General features: G+C 41.9%; 1 long non-coding RNA gene across 1 annotated transcript in view; it reads left to right on the forward strand.

Moving 5' to 3' along the window:
* The window catches only part of LOC309341816, a 136,681-nt gene that overhangs the window by 7,657 nt on the left and 108,549 nt on the right, over positions 1 to 20,475 (forward strand). The window contains exon 3 of the long non-coding RNA XR_014156557.1: positions 351 to 437. This is a non-coding gene — a long non-coding RNA (uncharacterized lncRNA). The remainder of the gene's footprint in view (positions 1 to 350; positions 438 to 20,475) is intronic.

A 20,475-nucleotide genomic window follows, 5' to 3' on the forward strand; every position in this document is an offset into this window, starting at 1 on the left:
TGGATCAGCAAGAGTTTTGACTCCCAATTGTTTAACAATAGTAACAGCAAAATGACTCCATCTCTCTCTCCCCCCCCCAACACACACTCTCTCTCACACATACATGGTTCCTGAAATCTTACATTGGCTCTTACATTGGCTATTGAAAGCTTACTATGAAGGTTAAATAGGAATAGGTTACATTTACGTTCTCAAACCATTAATCCCCCTTTCTCTGAACACTTTGGCTGAGTAAACACCACTTAAGAATATTTCAGAGGAAAACATGAAGGGAGCATTAACAAGAAATGTGTCACTGAAAGAAAACACTTCATATTCTCAGGCTTTAAAATCTTTGTTAAAATTAACAGGTCTTGTGCATTCCTCCCCCCCCCCGAAGAAATTCAGGTTTAGCATTTGTTGGATCCCAGGTGAAAGTCATTTTATGTTCCAGAGCGGTAAGTAGCTGTTGAAACAATTTGCTTGTTCTTGTCATTTTACACTTTACACATAATAAGGGTCCACAGAAAGGAATCTGTTTTGAAAATGCCTGAGGCTTGCATTTCCTTGTGGCCAACCTTCCAAGGGCCATATGCCAATGGTGGGTGGAGCAATAGATGTGACTCTTATCTTTGTTCAGTAGGCTGCAGCCCAGCCTCACAAAAGCCAGAGGTTTCTGCATGTACATAGGCCTGAGGTTTCCCACCCCTTTATAGATTGTAATGGGTTTATCATTTTGAAGAAGAGATGAGGGCAGATTGAACTCTGCATGAAAAAAAAATAGAGGAATCAAATTTGTAAAGCAAATTTAAGATGGCACTATCCCATCCAAACTGATGTGGATCATACTTGAGCTAAGCAGTGCTGCCATCTGTAGGTACAGGAGGAGACTGTCAACACCTGCAGATGTGATGCAGAGAGAAGAGTTTTTCCACAACTGCCTACAGAGTTTTGTGAGAGCACAATATGTCATGGTCCATATTTTACTATGGACTCTCTAGGTAGAGGAAAGTCTCTTAGTGCTGACTGAATGGTGTTTAGTGTTTGCATCTAGAGTGGACTGTCTGGTAAAGCTGCCAGAATTTTACTAGCTAGATTACTACCTTGCTATCCTAGTCACTGACTGTCAACATGGCCTCTTCTACAGACCACTGCCATTGTATTATGAGAGTGCTACAATAAAGAGCAGCAACTAGGGTTGCTGCTGCTGTACGTCCATCCTGCTGCCCAGCAGCTTCTGTTACCAAGCTGGTGCTGGAAGAATCTGAAATGATAACTCCAGTGATTTCAACATCCATGCTTAGGCTGCCTCTAGTGTTCCAGTTTGGAACTTCATGGCCTCCATGATGATCATGTGGCTGCCCCAAGTTGTCATGGGGCAGTCCAGGTAGAGGAAGGGGTGGTGTGGAGATAGGGTGGTGGCAAATGTCACTCCATTGTCATGCTTGCACCATTCCTGGTGAAGTTTGGGCTCATGGCTCTTGTCCTTCCCCTTTGCTGTGGTGGTGGTGGAGGACTGTTCCCAGAGACTAATGGAATCCAATAGATTCCTGAATTCATGTGGATAGAGTAGGAGACCCTGTTGAAGCTATGATATAATGAGACATGAGACTCTTGACATGGTTGGTGAGCACCCTCTCCAGCACTACGAAGTCTATTCTGCATCAGAGACCTACAGCTGATGAAATACGCTAGACAACAGCTTGAGAGCACAAGAGGTGAAAGGCATATTGCAAAGTTGACTGAACATGAGTTAAAGCACATAATCATGCCTACTGCATGGTGGTGAGGGTAGTGAAGAAGGCCAACTTCTGTCATATTGAAAGCAGGGAGGAATTCTATGATTCTATGATTCTATAATTGACTTCCATGTTCACACTGTACAGATTTCTAGGTTCCTGGGCAAAGGCTTGTGCCAAAATTGATAAAAGTTCTGGCTTAGTGCTGCTGCCAGATATCAGCAGATGGGTTGCACTTGGATCCCATGTGTCTTCCAAGTAGCTCAAGAGAACATTTTATCATGGCAGCAGCATTGAAAGTTACTCTGGAAAATGGTAACTGGCCCAGGTCCATCATCAGTGATGGGGCCGGATAGTAACCCTCTCCCTGAATGCCACAGGCAGGATTATGCTCACTGTGATATGTCCATTACATTAGCCTAATTTCTTCCTTTGTCTTCAGCTGTAAAATACCATAAAACAGTTCTAAAATATAAATTCCAGTGGATGTATAAATCTGGTCTCTCTGTTTAAGAAATAAAACCTATCAGGTAAACCAAAGTTATTTGTGTGATTAAGCTGGGTTTTCCCCATTTGGCTATAAAATGTTTTACCCTCTAAGACAGTTTGATGGATGAGGTGATAAAGCATACCCAGAGTAACCTTGAAATATAGTTTTACATCATTTAATACACAGAATTCTACACAAAGTGGCAATTGGCTGAACAAATCATCAAATCTTCCATCCATCTTTATTGTTTTGTATTTAGGCCTAGATCCCCGCTCACATGCCAGATGACAGCTGCAGCAGAGTTTCAAGTGTTAGCTGCAGTTGATGAGGTGATAACTGTCTCTTGAGGACAACGGCCAGATTGCATATTCCTTTCAGTTAGAGACTATTGCTTTTCACTAAGGCTACAATCCTTGTACACACTTCCTTTGGGAGTAAGCACCACTGGAACCTTACTTCTGAGTAGGTACATATAGGATTGCACTGTACATACCTAGTCTGTATGTAGTTAATTCAAAAACTGACAGTAGCAGCTAACTTGTGTTCAGCCTAATCATTTCTGTAGAGCTCACCAGTGAAATGAGCCCACAAAAGGAGGCATCCTGTAAATAAAGAGCTGCATAAAAGCCAGGTGAAAGTTACCTTCCTTTTCATTACTGCCAAAGATGCAGTCCAAGTGCATCCTGGATACCTTTTGCAGTGGTGCTATGGCATAGTTTGAAAGCACATGATATAGCAGTATTGAACCTAAGCAGTTTGACTCTGATCAGGGCCTGGATGGGAGATACCTTGGGAACTCTCTAAATGGTTTTTTTTAAGTGTGTGTGTGTGAGAGAGAGAGTGAGTGAGAGAGAGATTATAAATGAAATAAAGAAACAACCATCACACAGGATGCTGTGGAGCAACTGTCAGATTGCACACAAGTGCACATGGTCCAAGAGCTGTGCCTCGGGATCCTCTGTAACAGCAATGGATTTTGGGATGTAGCTCTCATCTCTGCTATGCAATCTCTTTGGTAGGTGAAATGCCCTGACCGGACTTCCTTTGCTCCAATACATATTATCCCTGCAGATCAGACAGCATCTGTGATAATCTTAAATTGGTTTTCTTTCCATATTTGTCCAGAAGTACTGTCAGTGCTGGGGATACCTGTGAAATAACCTCCTGGCACTGACTGGATGGCTTCTGCCAGAAGTCAAAAATTATATATGTTTACTTTGGGGGGGGGGAGCTATGCTGCCCATTGCCTTTAATATGTCCCTTCTCCAGTCTTCAGTGAATGGTTAGAGGTAGGGAGCAGGATAAAGGTCCTTCTTTTCCTTCAACTCTGCAAGCAACCTCTGGATTCTTCCTGCTCCAGCAGCCAGGCAGCTGCAGATTTGCTTTGGGTTTTGTTTGCTTTTCAGATTTCCCCATGAATGGTGTAATCCAAATTAACACAACAAAATTGTGGGATGGGTTCTGATTGAGGGCAGCATCATGTGGACACTGCTCAGAAATCTTAGATTCAAACTCATGGTAAAGCCCAGTTTGGACAAGCCCACAGTGTCACAATCCATGAGATATACTGTACCTACAGTGAAGGAGTGTTTGTTTCGTGTTAACAGGCAGATACAGGTGAGCTAGTGCAGCATAGTTTATAGCAGCAGCAGCAGCAACAACAACAACAAAATATTTGTTGTTCATAGAATAATGTTTCAGTACTTTTGTCCCTCACAGGATGTACATAGCTATTTCCAAAAGATGTCTTACTTAAAGTAAATTCTCTTGTTTTTCTTCTGTTTCTCCTAGATTTCTAGGTGCAAAAGAGAATTATTTGCAAACAGATGAAAAACACCTGGCTCTGTTAAAAATAAATACCATTTACAAAACACAAGCTACATAATTAAGGTCTTAACATGCATTCTCTATGTCATGCGGGCATAACAGGATCAGAGTCAAACTGATAATACAACCTGCCCTGGTGTGAAAGTACAGCAGATCCGAAGCTGTGATGCTAGGGGGAAAAAATGAAGTTCCTTGTTAAATAAATATTAGGTGCTGTTAATCAATAGTCATGAATAGTGTTTGTTAAAGAGTGAGAACAGCATGTGGAAAGAAACCTGATAATGAGAATGTGCAAGGGCACAAGAGCAATGGAAGCTTTTTTAATACCTAATTGCTGCCAAAGCAACATTTTTGGATGTTCATATAGCTGGGGAACAAAGGTTTTCAGGGCCGTCTTTAGCATATGTGCCACCAGGGTGCAAAGACCCACCCGGGGGGGGGGGGAGGTCAAAGCTTTTTTTAGGGGCACAGCTCAAAGTCTTGAGGAAAGGAGCAGCAAAAACCGCTAACATGGGGGGGGGGAAGTGGCAGTGAAAACTCTGTCTTCTGTTTTTGCAATCATGCAAGATGCTTTAAAGTTTTGATCCTAGTAGGGACAGTGGGTTCTTTGGGTTCTGTGTCAAAAAAACCAAACAATGATATGGAATAGCACTAGGAGGAATTGGGACCACACACAAACACACACACTTGTTCTAGTCATCCAAAGGCCCTGTGCATAAACAGTGCACTAAAGCCCTTAAACATGTGCAGGTTGGGGCAGAGCCAGCAGGTAGGACCTCAGTTCTTCCATTCATGGGTTCACTGGTACAAAGATGAATGAAGGTACAGGACTAAAGAACGAAGAAGTATTAGGCAATCTAGTTCAACTCCATGCTTGATACAAGATATCTAGAGTTAGATGATGTACCAACAGTTGATGGTTCAGTCTCTGCTTGAGGATGTCCAGTGTAGAACTTCCCACCATTGTTCTAGGTAACTAGAAAACAGAGAATAATATGCATGTAGAAAGAGACACACTATGTAGGGTGCAAAGGGATGAGAAAAATCCTGAAGCAGGGCTGCTTTGGACAGAGTTGGGACTCTCTGGGTTGAAGCAGGAACTGTTCAAAGCAGGGGCCTCCGAAACTATTTAGTCCTTTGGAGAGCAGGATGTTTAAAAACACTGTGGATAGTGTGTCTGCAAAAATGGAAATCTTTGTTCTAAGCTTGCCATATAAGAGAAACAACAGGCTGTGGAGAGGGAGGTGGAGAGCTTTTTGAATGACTGATAGGTCTAACTTCTAACCAATGGGAATCACTTTACCAGGAGGGCTCTCCTATCACAGTGCTTTGGGGAAGGGATTTCAATGCAGTATCACATTGTTGTCTGTTCTGTGCACTTAGCTAGTAATGCTTGCTTAGAAAATGCTGGAAATTCAAGTCCTTCTGCCTCTGTCTCATGCCCACACACCCATTCCTATCAAATCAACTTTGCACTTAGTTTCTGCTACTTCTATTGAGCAGAACATAAGCCTAAAGCTTCTTCACACACCCCAGTTCATTATAACTATAGCTTTTGCCTCCATCCTTCTGATATTTTGCATGTTACTTTCCCAGGGACACCTCTACCACATCTCTAGGAATTTTTTTAGAATAACATTGTCGCCTTGAGTTCAACCACAGGGAGCGAAGCAAATCCCTTTTAGTTCTCCCCCAAATCAACTGCCTACCAAGTGCCTACCATAAGACCCTCTGAGCTGTAGCTTCTCCTGTCTTTTTTTCAAAAGAGGGAGAAGTCAGAAAAAAGAAATTCCCATCCCTTTTCTGAACAGAGAGAGAGTAAAAAGAAGAAGCAAGAAATGGATTCTCTTCCTCTGTCATTGCAGAATTCACAGTGATGATAAATACGAAGATTTTAGGATTCTACTATAACTATGAAAAGCAGGATTAGTAATAGAAGAAATTGTCAGTTGCATATTCTTAATCTGTGGAGTTCACAACCACAAAAGATAATTAAGCAAGCAAAATACTGTGCATGAACTGTTGAAAAAGGGCTGAATGCGTTTATGTTCTTTTATTGCAACATTTATGGCCTTGCAAGTGATGATAAAGGTAATCAAATCTCATGCTTCAGAGCATATATTCAAGAGTCATTTTCTTCCCCCAAATGCAAAATTTGGCATTCAACAATGAGCTGGAGTCTATGTTGAGTAATTGCTTCCCTCAGAATAATCAGTTACTGGCCACAGGTGAATGCAATATGATGCAGTGCCCGATCTCTTTTAATAACCTTGAAATCAGGATTCTAGTTCTTACAAAAGGTGGATTAACAATGAAATATTTTGTTCAAGCACCACAATCTTTGAGATGCACACTGCAGATACAACTCCTCCACTATCTTAACTAAAGCATCTTAGCTTCATTTGGAGGAAACAATAAAAGTGAAGGAGTTTTGTCCGACACTTCACATCTGCTGCTGCTTAAGGTGGTAGTTTGTCTTATATGTGACATCCGCTCTAGTGAGACATGAATTTACATAAGTAGGTTCAGTATACAAAGGTTACCCATATATAAGGTACCAAGTAAATAATTTTGATAAAGGTCTAGGTGGCATAGAATATTGGTTTAAAGTTTGGGAAGATTAATGTGCATGAGCTGCTCACTAGAGCTATGCTTTATCTTATGCTATCACCTACCTGTATGACAGGATGCAATTTACTTTCTTCGGTAGCAATCAATAGGAATCATTCACTCCAATGAGAAAGGGTAAAGGGGCTGAAGTTGGAGATACCTGGGAGCACTAGCTGCCCCAGCTCACAAAACTGAATGTTTCTCATTGAATTTCAGGATAGAAAATAATCAGGTGAGTCTAGCCCTGGTGATCCCACCATTGGTAGAGGGAATATGACTGCTGTTCTCAGCCTTCATAGCTTTCTTGACTGAAGCTCTGTAAATGGACCCCCAAAAGTTGAGAACAATTTAGCAGCATGTGAGTAGGAGTTGTAGCACAGGAAGCTGGGTAGTTTGGCATCCCGTAAGCCAACAGAAGTCGTTATACTAGAGTAGTGATGGTGGTGAAAGGCAAGTGTGCTTTATTGCTGCAGACCCATTGCAGGCATCTTCTCATATTTTATTGTGTAGGAGATCCGAGGACACTCTGTACCTGTGCCAGAGTAAAGCCTGATTATAATTCAGGGGATACCTCACTGATGGAAGAGGATTGGAGACCCCCAGCGCCACTAGGAGCCAGTGTTAGAAACTGAGATATGAAAGCTAGGAGCTAAATGGCACCTTATATCTAAGTTATAGGCGCAACAATGGAATGCCTAGGCACACTTTTTTAATAACAAGAATACAAAGCTGAAAATGAATGAACTGTAGCTAAAATCTTATGTTCATTTTTCACATGGTCTAGTCCTCATCTGAAGACTGCAAAAAACAAAGCCATGCTTCCCCTGCCCACCTCCCTAATATTCTTAAAGGATATATTCTCTGGTCTTCAGAGAGTGGCTGGAAGTGGGGAGGCAGAAAAGGGTCCTTCTTTCCTTCCACTGTGCAGTTTTAAACTGAAATCTTAGGCGCAGTACTGTGCCGAGAGCTCAGAAAAAGCTTGCGCTAATGAAATTCCCTGTCGCAAAATGTGCCTAGAACAATGGGAGTTTCAAATGCTGTTAGGAACCCAGAGAGCCCCCTGTCACGGTCATGCAACCCAAATTGCCCAGCTCCTCCAGCAGAGCACATATAGAGCCCTGCTTCAGCCTCAGACCATTTCCCCTTTACTCCCAGATATAGAAACAATGTTGGGCCTGACAAGAAGTCCAGAGCCACCCAAGGGGGGCTTGCTTGGCAGCCAGGGGGCTGCACTATCAGTGGTCTAGGGAAAAGCTAGAGAAGAACCGTTTCCCTGAATGTGCTAAAGTACAGTGTGACGCGGCAGCTAAAATAGCCAATGCAATTCTGGGCTGCATCAATAGGAGTATAGCATCTAGATCAAGGGAAGTAATAGTGCCACTGTATTCTGCTCTGGTCAGACCTCACCTGGAGTACTGTGTCCAGTTCTGGGCACCACAGTTCAAGAAGGACACTGACAAACTGGAACGTGTCCAGAGGAGGGCAACCAAAATGGTCAAAGGCCTGGAAACGATGCCTTATGAGGAACGGCTAAGGGAGCTGGGCATGTTTAGCCTGGAGAAGAGGAAGTTAAGGGGTGATATGATAGCCATGTTCAAATATATAAAAGGATGTCACATAGAGGAGGGAGAAAGGTTGTTTTCTGCTGCTCCAGAGAAGCGGACACGGAGCAATGGTTCCAAACTACAAGAAAGAAGATTCCACCTAAACATTAGGAAGAACTTCCTGACAGTAAGAGCTGTTCGACAGTGGAATTTGCTGCCAAGGAGTGTGGTGGAGTCTCCTTCTTTGGAGGTCTTTAAGCAGAGGCTTGACAACCATATGTCAGGAGTGCTCTGATGGTGTTTCCTGCTTGGCAGGGGGGTTGGACTCGATGGCCCTTGTGGTCTCTTCCAACTGTATGATTCTATGATTCTACTTACAATCCCACTTCAGAACTTCACACTCAGTGAGGGAAGGTTGGAAGTATGGGTGACACCATTCCTGCTCCACAGGATGCACGAATAGGGTTCAAGTGCCTTTTAGAACTGACATTGATTGGGCAGGGAGTGCTGCCCACTCCTCCTTCTGGATATTAAAGAAATTTGCCAGCCCTGATACAATGGTGGTTCCATTTGGGGTGACCCTGAACTCAGTTTTGCTCAATCATATGGTGCTTTGGGGGCCTCCACCAGTACCTAATGGTACATAAAGAGTATTTCAAAGAATTCCTGTTAATACATAGACTGCTGTGGTTTGGGAGATGGGAGAACAGAGGCAATTAACATACTGCATCACTTTAAGCAAAACGGTATATACTTGTAAATGGCCACCTTATGTGCTGATTCGGCAGCATCTCAAAATTGTGATCTATAAGCTTGGGACATCTGATCTATAGATGTCAATAGGGAAACTGCAGGGAGATTTGTAAACATGCCTAGCATTGTATTGGAGAATTTGCTTCTGCTTCCAGCTGACAATAGTACGGCATATACATAGCTTTGTGACAGCACATCAGTAGGCATTCAGTTGCTGCTCGGGGGCTCATAATGCACTGACTTACTATCTGAAGGGCCAAAGCCTAGACTGATTAAAAATGTGCATTAATATATCATTGTTTTACATGTACTAGTTTTAAGATCTTGTTTTCCAAGCCACACAATGGGGCTCACTGCATTTTTTACAAAGTTGGATTAAATACAGCACACAGCCTTGAGGCGCTTTAGAAGATCATGTCTGTAATTCATTGCGTGAACATGCTGATGCACAGACAAAGGTGAATTAGCTCCAGATAAAAATGCTTCAATGCTCTATTGAATAGTCAATTATTAAACACATAATAGGACCTGTGGTTAGCAGGGCATAGTGAAGATGTGCACAGTCTGCAAAATTTATTTCTGAAAAGGAATAGTATTGGGCAATATTTAAAAGGCAGACAATGAAAATCATATTTGCACAGACATTTTTGAAATTGTTCATTGAAGCTACTTTTTACTATTACCTTGGATATCACTTTGTGTTTCTTGCACGGTTGCTATAAAATGTATTTTATTGCAGCCTAAGAAGAAATAATGGAATGCACTTTTATCTGAGACACAAATATTCTTACATTAATAAATTTTACCTGAAAAACAACTTGCATTGCTTCTTAGAACTTGTTGGGTAAAACTGAATAAGTAGTAATTATATGTCAAGCGGTGGGAAAAGGTTACAGAATTCTACTGAGTGATGAATTATTATGTACTAACTAATGGGTGAAGGTTTGTGGATAATTTCTTTAGTAACGTAAAATAGTTTCATCTTTTACTTTGTATGAATAAGTTCCCTGTTCCATAAAAAAGAAAACAAGAAGGCAGCATTAGACATCATCGCTTCTGTTTGGGGAGCTATGGGCAGGATGCAAGTAAACAGTTCTGCTTGTGAAAGAAGCTTTGGCTGCACAATGGAACTTCCCTGTCCTCTCCTCTCCTGATGTGCTCCATACATGTCCAGTAAGTCTGCTCCAGAGGGTTGGAGGAACTCCCACAGTAGATTTCGGGGTTGCAAGGGGGAGTCACATAAAGAGAGGAGAGGATGAGGAATTTCTATTGTGCACCTAAAACTCCTTGCCACCAGCAGAACTGTTTACTTGCATACCACAACATTCCATAGCTCCCAGTTCGTGCACACATTAATTCATTTTTCAAAAGACTGCATAGTGTTTGAGGCAAAGGGAGGAACTGGAAGTTTTTAGGGGCTGAAGGTTCCTAAGACATTATTCCTTTTTGCCTTTGTTACAGATTTTGGTCCCAGATAGCTGGTATTAAAATAATTGATTACTGGTAGAAGACTACTACGTTTCTTTAATTTGGCCTTTATATTAAAGTGGGATGCCATTTCATTTTTCATTTCTTTGCTGAATTAACAAACCAAACTACCATTTTACCAGGGTGAATGCTGATTACCTAGACAGCAAATGGGGAAAACACATTTAAGAAAATATATATATAAGAATTGCATTTGATTCCATCCATAGTTCAATGGTAGAGTATATATGCTTTCCAGGCAGAAAGTTCCAGGTTCAATCCCTGACATCTCCAGTTAAAAGGATCCAAGGTAGCAGATACGAAAAAGATCTCCAATTGAGACCTTGAACAGCCACTGCCAGACAGAGTTAATCATGCAGGTCCAGATAAACCAGTGAACTGAATCACTACAAGACAGCTTTGGATGTACCTGATGTGTGAAAGACTATCCACGATACAGTCAACTCTCTGTTGAGTATAGTTCACATTTTGTGATCTTACATACAAAGACCAAGTACCTTGCCAAATGAACAGTGAAAGTATATATGGCAATGGCAACAGTAACACCCTAGCTACGCAACACCATGGTCACTGAAGTCTGCTGTTGTCTCTTTTCTGATATCAGCTGAAGATAGGTCTCTTCCCCCCAAGGCTTAGAGTTTTAAAATATTTGATCATAAAGAAAATGATGGCAAGCGAAAATGAACTAATTGCTTTGCTTTCACTACTAAGCTATCAGCATTGTTTCAAATAACTGCAATAATGTTTTATCAAGCATGTGTTAACATAAACAGCAATGCTAACATATTGTTGGACCTATACTCTGTTAAAAAGTTGTGTGAGCTAATTCAAAGCCAAGTGTTAGATGAAATGCATGGATCCAGTTGCAACACATGCTTTGCTCAAGTCTTCTCCCCGGTGCCATTATAACATCCAATGTTGTAAGTTCATATTCAATAAGTCAAGAAAGAAACTTTACAATATTTCGGCTCTTTTAATATTTTTATTGCTCCCAGACAATAAACTTAATCCAACCTTTTCTGCCACAACACTTCTTATCCAAAATTAATAAGGTGTTTGGACTTTGACATTTCTGCAACATCCTTGACTTTATTTAGCCATATATAATCAGTTCCTGCATTATCTCTGTTCCCCAGTATTATTCCATGAGAAATCTATACCAGCCAGTCAATCTACTATTCAGACTTTCAGACTTTCTTCTTCTTCTAGAATTCTCAAATGCTGTAAGAGCTGAGTAGCTGGATCTGTACCTATATAGGATCTGTACCTATATTTTCTCTTTTTTTGGTAGATGAAACTGATCTTCTTATTGCTTGCTGATTTGTTAGTGTAAAACACTCTTTTGGAAGCTTAACCTGTGCTGACATAATCTGGCTTAATCTTTTCCAAGTTTCCTACAAAATGTTGGCATTTCAGAACTGTGAAAATTGGCCCTGTGAGAAATCTCAATTTAGGTCAGATGCAGTAGAAGACATTGATGTCTGTGGCAGAAAATACAAAAGGGACCTTTCCTCCATTGTAGTGAAACTATAATAGTAAGCTAACAGACATTTTCTTTCTCTTTTAATAGTACCTCTAATGTTGCTCCTAATGGTAAGGCCAGCTCTGGGTCAAATTTTCATTTTTTATTTTTTGCTATTTGGATCTAGCAATATACCATAGACTGAAACTGGGGCGGTTTTTAAGTTCGTAAGATCAGCACTTCCCATTTCATCAGGTTATTCAGCTTCCATGGGGGTGAGATAATATTTCAGTGGAATCATTGTTTTGGTGGGGTTGTGTGCTAATTTCTTCACAAATCTTTCTTCCACTACAGTGGAACCTCAAGTTGCGGACATAACCCATCCCCGAGGCACGTTCACAACTCGAAGTGTTCGCATCCAGAAGCGCTGCGTTTGCGCTTGCGTGCAGTGCGATTTAGTGCTTCTGCGTGTGCACAAGCGGCGAAACCCAGAAATAACGGCTCCGGTGCTTCTGGTTTGCCACGGGACACAACTTGAAAAGACATAACCTGAAGCGGACGCAACATGCGGTGTGACTGTACTAAACAAATATGCAACAGCTTTCTGTTCTTTTCATCATCTTAAGTCCCTTCATCCTGCTCTTTTAGAGACACCAACTGGCTCATGATTTTATTACACAGGAAGATAGGAAGCTGACTTATACCAAATCAGACCATTGGTCCATTTAGCTCAATATTGATTATACTGATTGGCAGCAGAGGCACTCCAGATTTCAGGCTGAAGATGCTGGGGATTGAATCTGAGACCTTCTTGCAAGGCAGATACTCCACCACTAAGCTATAGCCCTTACCAACAAATTCAAATACCCAAGTGCCTTACATTCTGCAGTAGGAAAAACAGTTACATTGCACACACTTAGTTAATTGCACAATTGTGACTAAATGTGAAGAGTTTTAGTATGCTGTCCAAATCTCCCAATGCCTCTTCTGTTTTTCAGCTTTAGTTCCCCACCCCACTTAGAAGAAGCAAATTTCTAAGGCAAGCTGTGTTTAAATTGGCAGAAACTCTGGCCAAAAGAATGAAAAGATTTTTGCCGTTGCTGATAAGAAAAGATCCTATTAATGGGCCAACTAATTTAGGAAGGGAAACTGGAGCAAGACAGCTGTATTTGAGAAAGCAATGCACCATTTGTTCGGTTGCAACAATATTGGGATGCAGTGAATGAAGCTGGATACTGCTGTATTTAGAACATTTCTAAATTTTTACGATTTGCTCTCCGTCCTTCCCTGCCTGCTGCCTGGAGTCTCAAGGCCCTGGAGCCCAGCCTGGTCTTGCTACTGCGTCCCTGGCCTTCTCACTGAATGGCCAACGCCTTGCTGAATGGCCACCTGGCCAACACTCACTTACTCCTTGCTCAGTGTGCAAGTGGGTGCGGATGGAGGAAAACGGGCAGGCATTGACCCCAGCATGGCCTGGCCCAAAATTCCTCTCTGTGGGTGTCAGGGGAATACGCCTGCCAAGGACTGCATCAGCTGGCTGGGCTCCCCCTGTACAGACAGGCAGGCAGGCAGGCAGGCAATGCAGCGTGGCCCTGCTTGGCTCCAGTGGGGGGGTCACTTTGGTGGCAAGGGCTGGGCTGGCATAGTGGGCTCCATTCACTCTCCGCATCCTGCCCCTTTGGTACACACATGCCTCCCATGGGCACCAGAAAACCATGCTATGCCACTGTGGTGCATATGTTTTGTATTGTTACACAAGCCTGGTGCCTGCTCCCTCTCTCCGCCAAGCAGTGGCAAAAGTGTATGGGATCTCAGGCGCCCATGCAGGGTCTGTGTCCCTTTGGGGAATGGGAGACAGGGCGAAGACTGTCATGCTTTAAGAAATACGGTTTGATTCACATATTTACACCTTCAGTCTGCATGGTAATGGGGGCGTCCAGATCTTAGAGCATGGCCCAAGCATTGCAGGCAGTCCTTCCTTCTCCCTTCCCAAGTTGGATCTCACTCCTCTTTCCCTTTCTTCTTCCCAGAAGCCCCTTGCCCTCCTCCAGAGCAGTTACCTTGGCAACCTACCAAATCTCCAGTCTCTGGTCACACCTGGAACAAGAAGTTCCATTGTCTTTGTTAATGACCCACAGTGGTTCTCTCAACAGCCCTAGTTTGGTCAGGCTACCCAGGAATTCCTTTGCAGCTTATATTCTCTCTTCATTTCACAAATAACCCCAAATCCTAACATTTATTAATTTTAGTGTTTAGGAGGACACCCCCCCCCCAAGTTCTGTAACAGTATTTAGGAGTAGAGTTGCTCCAAATGTTTCAGACCCTTGATTTTTTCCACATTCAGGGGGTTTGTTTGGGGGGGGGAGGTGCTGACCAGATGGGCAAGGTATTATTATTAGGTGGGAGTGGAAATTTTGGTACATGAGGTAGTGGCACTTTAAAAGATGAGATGGTCAAAGGGCTTCCCAATTCCCTCTTTGTTTTTGTTTTTTATCCAAAGCTCTGGACTGCACTCACACAGCAGTTTATTCCATTTTTACGATGTTTCTCTAACGGTTAATTTCTACATTATATTTGAGCTTTCACATGACGTAAAAGCTGCTTCCAGAAATCTAGCAGAATATAGTGGAAGTTTAGTGCTCAATTCCATGTTAATGGCTTCCAGAAAATTTCCATTTGCAACCCCATTAAACCAGAAAATCACAGAAGTAAAGTGATGAAATTAGGGGTGATATGCCAGCGTACAGATGTTTCCTGCCATTTTCATAGGGGAACAGAAGTATGCATGTGTGAAAAGGGTGGGAGAGTAACAATGTTGTCCAATGGCATCTTGCTGTGTCACTCCATACCCGCTGGTGTGAATGAAATTTTTCATGACATGCTGGTATATTGGTCAAAAAGCCACAGCCACATAACAGCTACTGCAGTGTGAAAGGAACATTAGAAATGAAACAGAAGCCCTAGCGTTATAATCAGGAAAACCAACCCAATATTCCCCATGTCTGAAAGCATCTATAGCAGTCTTTTCCATGTTATTGCAAATGGCTTTTTTTCTGGAAGCAAATAACATGGAAATGTGCTATACAGTGGTACCTCGGGTTACATACGCTTCAGGTTACATACGCTTCAGGTTACAGACTCCGCTAACCCAGAAATAGTGCTTCAGGTTAAGAACTTTGCTTCAGGATGAGAACAGAAATCGTGCTCCGGTGGCGTGGCGGCAGCAGGAGGCCCCATTAGCTAAAGTGGTGCTTCCGGTTAAGAACAGTTTCAGGTTAAGTACGGACCTCCGGAACAAATTAAGTACTTAACCCGAGGTACCACTTTACTCCACTATATTTCCAGAAGCAGCTTTTCAATCATGTGAAAACTCAAATTCAATGCAGAAATTAACTGCTAGGGAAACTTTGGGTAAATGGAATAAACTGTTGTGGGGCTGCAACCCAGGTGAGTGCCTGTTAACTTCACAGCTTCCTTGCACTTTGAAAGGAGGTAGCAAAAGCCCCCGTGATGATGCTTTGAGTGATGCTGCAGCATTCCTAGCCCCCGTGATGATGCTTTGAGTGATGCTGCAGCATTCCCAGGCATGGTTTCCTATATGGGTCCTGACTAATATTCTGCAAGGAAAAATGTACTGTGAGGTACCACTGTATTGTTACCATAGTGCCATTTAAGATGGCAGATCGGGGCTTATATGATTCAATACTTCTTCATACCCACCCCCTCCAAAAAGAGATTTCTGTGTGTACAAAATTGGATGTCAGTGAAAAGGGTACTTATGTGGTCTTTTATCTGACATACTAGTTTTCTATGTGGAGGGAGGTTATTTTGATTCTGTTTTGTATGGGGGAAGAGTACAATCATGTGCGCTCTAACCTGTAATCTGAAGTGTTATAGTCCAGAGATAGGTTCACCCCCTTGCCTTTTGTTTATGGGGACTAAGCTTCAGTAAGAGGCCTCATTGCAAACACAATTTTATTTGAGCTTTTATATCAAGAGTGGCCGGGGTGGGGGGAGGACTCAGTAATACTAAGTGGTACCATAAATCTTGCTGATGTTGCCAAGTTAATAGCAAGACTGTAGTCTCCAACCTGTATCGAGATGGGTTCAGATACTGATTTGCCATCAGATCTTTCAAGTCTGACTCACGCAGGAAGTTCTATTATAGTGAATGTCAAAACCTGAGCTACTGAGAATTTCTCACAGCATAATAGCAATGTAGGAACTTGATCTGGATGACAAATGAAAATTAGTTTGTGATCTCATACAAGTTCTATGCTGTTATCTGTAAACTTTTCCTGGAAACTTCACTCATATGTCAGAGGAGGTATCATAGAAGCAGAATGCAGGTTGCTAGAAGCCTCTGCACAAAAACAACATGGTCTCCCCCATTGTTTCTTCCATTTCCATGATGTTGACATAGGATCAGTTAGGACTGCCCTCAGCATGGCTGCTGATCAGTCATCTAGGCATTGCACATGCCACCGGAGATGGTTCTCCCTTTATGTAGAGTGGCTGCCTCAGGTGGCAGATCCCGGGGTGATAGGCTGACAACTTGTGCACTGCCAAAAAAGGGGGGAAATTCATCACAGAAACAGAGGACACAGTTTGGCATAAAATATACATATGCTTGTGTGTGTGTGTAAATTCAAATTTACAAATAATTACTGCAATTTCAGTAAGATAAAAATTAAGATTTCCAGGCTGTTCAGCTTCTGTAGAATGGAGACACCATTTTCTCTTTTGTCTCAGGCAGCAAAATATCTCGCGACTCACAGGGATGAGTATCCCTCATGTTGAACTGCCCATTTAGAGAACTTACCATGTAACTTAAGGCCATCATGCCATGCTTCCCTTCCCTTTGTCAGATGGTGAATACCATGGAATTGGATTGCAGGTGAAGAAATCCACATGATGGGCCTGCCTTATGCAGTGAGATATGTCTGGGGTTGGTGGAGAATCAGCCATAATAATAATAATAATAATAATAATAATAATAATAATAATTTATTTGTACCCCGCCCATCTGGCTGGGTTTCCCCAGTCACTCTGGGCGGCTTCCAACAAAGATGAAAAATACACTAAAATGTCACATATTAAAAACTTCCCTGAACAGGGCTGCCTTCAGATGTCTTCTGAATGTCAGGTAGTTGTTTATCACTTTGACATCTGATGGGAGGGCGTTCCACAGGGCGGGCGCCACTACTGAGAAGGCCCTCTGCCTGGTTCCCTGTAGCCAATCTCTATGGTGGATGTAACAGCTACGTTTGTTCTCAACCATGGTAGTGGAATGTATCATAGCAAAAAATATCACCCAGCAGCCTGCTGCAGCATTCTGACCATAGTATTATTGTTGTTAAAATAGAAAATAATTAAAAAATACACAATAATTAAAAAACACTACAAAGCAATCCAATTAAAATAAAAATACTCATGATTAAATATGCAATAAAACAATCCTGTTAAAACAGCACAGCAAGTAAAGCAGGAGGCTTGGGACAAGAGAGCAAATCAATGCCTATGTAAACAGGTGTGTCTTCAAAAGGCAGTGGAATGCCAATATAGATGGGCGCCTCTTTTTCAGCAGGGAGTGCATTCCACATTACCAGTGTCACCAGTGAAAATGCCTCTGTACTACCACAATTATAATTGGCATATTTCAAATATAATAGTAAACAGCCAACTACAAGACCACAGCTGCATTCTTAGTGGTTGCTCCCAGACTTTGGAACTCCCTCCGTAGAGAAGTTGACTGGCTCTGTCCTTGTTATTCTTCTGGGGGCAGGTGAAGACCTATTATTCCAATAGGCTTTGGGGAGGTTTTAATGAAAGATCTGGTACCATGCTGTTTTTATTGTAATTTTCCATATGTTTTAAATAATATATATAATGTTTAATTGTTTTTTTAACAATTGTGGTTAGCTGTTCTTATTTTATTTGTAAGCTGCTTTGAGCATCTGTCAGGGGAAAAGGTGGGGTATTATTGTTGTTGTTGTTGTTAATTCTCATTCAGCAACCATTACATCTTAAATGAATCAACATATTTCAAAATAGAAGGACGATCTATTGTTACTACACACAGAAAGCACATGTATCAAAGATTCACAAACTCAAGGGACAGATAATGTATGTCAGACAAAGCTTATTTACTTCTTTCAAGGTTCCCATTTTACCTTTTATAAAAAGGAAACATTGTTATATATGCTTAACTGCCAGAGTATTATTCACACATGTGTTGATACTTGGTGTGGTGTGGAGGTTCTTCCTCATTGTAGGAGAAACCCACATAACGCTAAAACATAAAACACCAATCTTTGTGTGATAATAGTCACTATAGATGTACTTGAAATTCTGCATTGTTCCAAATCTCTCCCAAACAGCTACAAAAAACCCTCAATATCTCAAACACAACTATGTTCTGGGAATAAATCCCTATTTTTTCCGAAGAAGAATTTTTGCCTTAACGTGAAGAGAATTCCTAAGGCCCATTATAAAAACAAAAACTTTTGAAACTTTGAAGTTGGACTTTCTGCATTTTAGTGAAAATTACTTCCTTTGCCCTTTCTTCCTGTGTGGGGCAGCCCTGCTCTCTACCTCAGAGCGGGCAGCGCATAGCAGCTGCTTGTGGAGGAGAAGAGGCAGCAACTGACGAGGCCCAGCCCCATGTAACAGGCTGCAGCTTCTCCTCCTTGCCCTCGAGATCCCTGGCATCCGCTACAAGCTGCCTAAAGGAGAAGGCTAGCAGTGGCAGCCATGGAGAGGCAACGGGATGCTTCCTTGCAGCAGTTGCCACTGCCACTTGGGATAAGCGCCGGCTCACCCTCCTCCCTGAGCTTGATGGCGGCAGCACTGGTGGTAGAAAGAGGGACATTCTGGGATTAAATCAGAAGCTGGGATGGCTTTCATAATTCTGGGACGGTCCCTGGAAAATGGGGACACTGGGGGTATGTATCCCTCTTTTGTAATCTTCCCTACTGAGAAGGGCAATCCTGAAAGACTGCCTATAAATACTACCACCACCAATAGCATTTGGATCACAAGCTCCTTGGGCTGGAATCTCTCTCTTTTGCTTATGTCACTCATAAAGCTCTATGTACACCAACGACACTAAGTAAATGTAATAAATAATGTAGAGCCCTGTGAATGCTTGAATTAATCAATCCCATTGAAATGTAGCAAGATGGTTTTGGCAGCAGATGGGCCCTGTGCGCTGGACTGTAGTGTATGTGCAAATTGACTAGGATAAGCCTAATTTCTAGCCCTTCCTTCTTCGGCTTGTTGTCATGGTGGCCTGCTGGGATGCCGAACCAGGAATTTTCAGTTCCGTTCCTTCCCTTCTAGGACCTTAACTACCCTTCACTTTGCTTCTGTCTCTGTGTGTTTTGCATATAGCTTCCTTGCTCCAGGTATGTGTTGTAACCATTGCTCTGTCACTCTAACCAAACCCGAAGCTCAAGACAATGGCAATTGAAAGTTACTTCACTTGCATCCCTAGCCAGGATGCTCCTCTGACCACTGGGTTTACCATCATTATCTTTTCTATGATGGACATATATCTATTGCTGTCTTTCTCATCTTCTGGCTCTAATCAGACCAGCTCTGATGGTGGGTCCTGACAGAAACATTTCTGTCTATTAGAAATATAATATTTGTGTTTATAAACAGCATTTCCACATCTTCTCCCTAATGTGTGCATCTTTCTTGCAATACTAGGATTAGTTTGTGCTGTCTAATGTAGGAATCTGCCTTGGCTTGTTTCTCTGGATGAGGATAATTGTCTTGCCAAAACACTGGAAATTCCATTTCTCATGCCTTGGTGATGCTGATCAAGAAAACTGGTTATCTGTTGATTCATCTTTTTTCTTTTTATGCTATTTAATACATACATGAATTACTATCATACATGACTAAGGTGCATTAATTGCACATGGTGTATTCAAAATTTCTACAATGTCTAGTGCCATATTTCTGTTCCATAGATATAGAGCCTGGGGTTAATAAATCCAGATAATGCCGGACACAGTTTCATCATTTAGCAGTTTAGACATGAAATCTTGTGCCTGTCTACTCAGCTGCAAGCCCCAATGAATTTGATGGGGCTTACTTTGTGTAATAATAATAATTTTATTTTTTTTAATTTATATCCCACCCATCTTGCTGGGTTTCCCAGCCACTCTGGACGGCTTACAACATGTATAAAAACACAACAAGCATCAAACATTAAAAAACAAGATATCCTATACGAGAAATCAACCAACCAACCAACCAACCAACCAACCAGTAAATCAATAGAAAGCAATAACAATAATAACAATTATAGCAACAATAATAAACAGTTTACAGTTATACCCAAATTAAAATAACCACCAACCCCAACTAAACAGCTAACCAACAGCAACCTGACAAAACCAAAGCAGAGGAACCAACATTAGAACCCTTTAAAACTTTTTAAAACATTTTAGCCAATTGCCCCAACCCAAGAGTTGTTCCAGCAATGTCCCTCTGGCCTCCCAGAAGCCTCTTTTAGGATGGACACAAAGTGGCTTCAAATCAGTGTGAAGGTAAATACATATATGCATCCAT

This window comes from Podarcis erhardii (assembly GCF_964252035.2).
Source record: "Podarcis erhardii genome assembly, chromosome: 5".
Classification (NCBI taxonomy): Eukaryota; Metazoa; Chordata; class Lepidosauria; order Squamata; family Lacertidae; genus Podarcis; species Podarcis erhardii.